We start from the raw sequence: 649 nt of genomic DNA, 5'->3' as shown, positions 1-649 counted from the left end.
AAGCATTATCCGAGATGTTGTCTAGCGTTAGACCCTTTGCATTGCCACGGCAAGGTTCGTAAACTTTTAAGTGCTTGGCAACCTGCCAGGCGCCAGCGAAATCGCCTGAAAAAAAGAAACGTTTTCCCTTTGACCGGAACATTTATTTTTCTCTCTCTGGGGATTGTTTTAGATGGCTGTTCTCTTCAGATTTGAAATTTAAAAGCTAAACGCTATATCAGATGTTTAAAGCTTTGTTACTTGATTTTTTTTATATATCATCTGAGGTCACTATTGTCACCGTTATCAGTATTACTATCATAAACAGTATTATTTCTTTATCAATGCCATAACTAATCCTGTTACAAATAGCTAATCTAATATCGTTATGATGTCTCTAGAAAATAAATTGGAATGAAAGAAACACAAGTAACGTAAATCATGTTATTATCATAAGTTTGCTGTTAATCAATATTTCTCAGAATTGCTGATTTTATCCTTGTACGTAGGAATAAACGCGGTTGAATCCATTTCTCGTTTAGTAAGAGGAGTGAATTCTATCCTTTGTCTTCAGAAAGCGGCGATAAATGTTCCAATTTCAGTTCCATTATCTGCTCCTCCTGCGAGCCAATGCTTTCTCTCCCGTACTTTCTTATGGCAAGCGAGGATA

This window comes from Penaeus monodon, chromosome 15 (assembly GCF_015228065.2).
Source record: "Penaeus monodon isolate SGIC_2016 chromosome 15, NSTDA_Pmon_1, whole genome shotgun sequence".
Classification (NCBI taxonomy): domain Eukaryota; kingdom Metazoa; phylum Arthropoda; class Malacostraca; order Decapoda; family Penaeidae; genus Penaeus; species Penaeus monodon.
The sequence above is the reverse complement of the archived record's forward strand: the minus strand, read 5'-3'. Positions refer to the sequence as shown.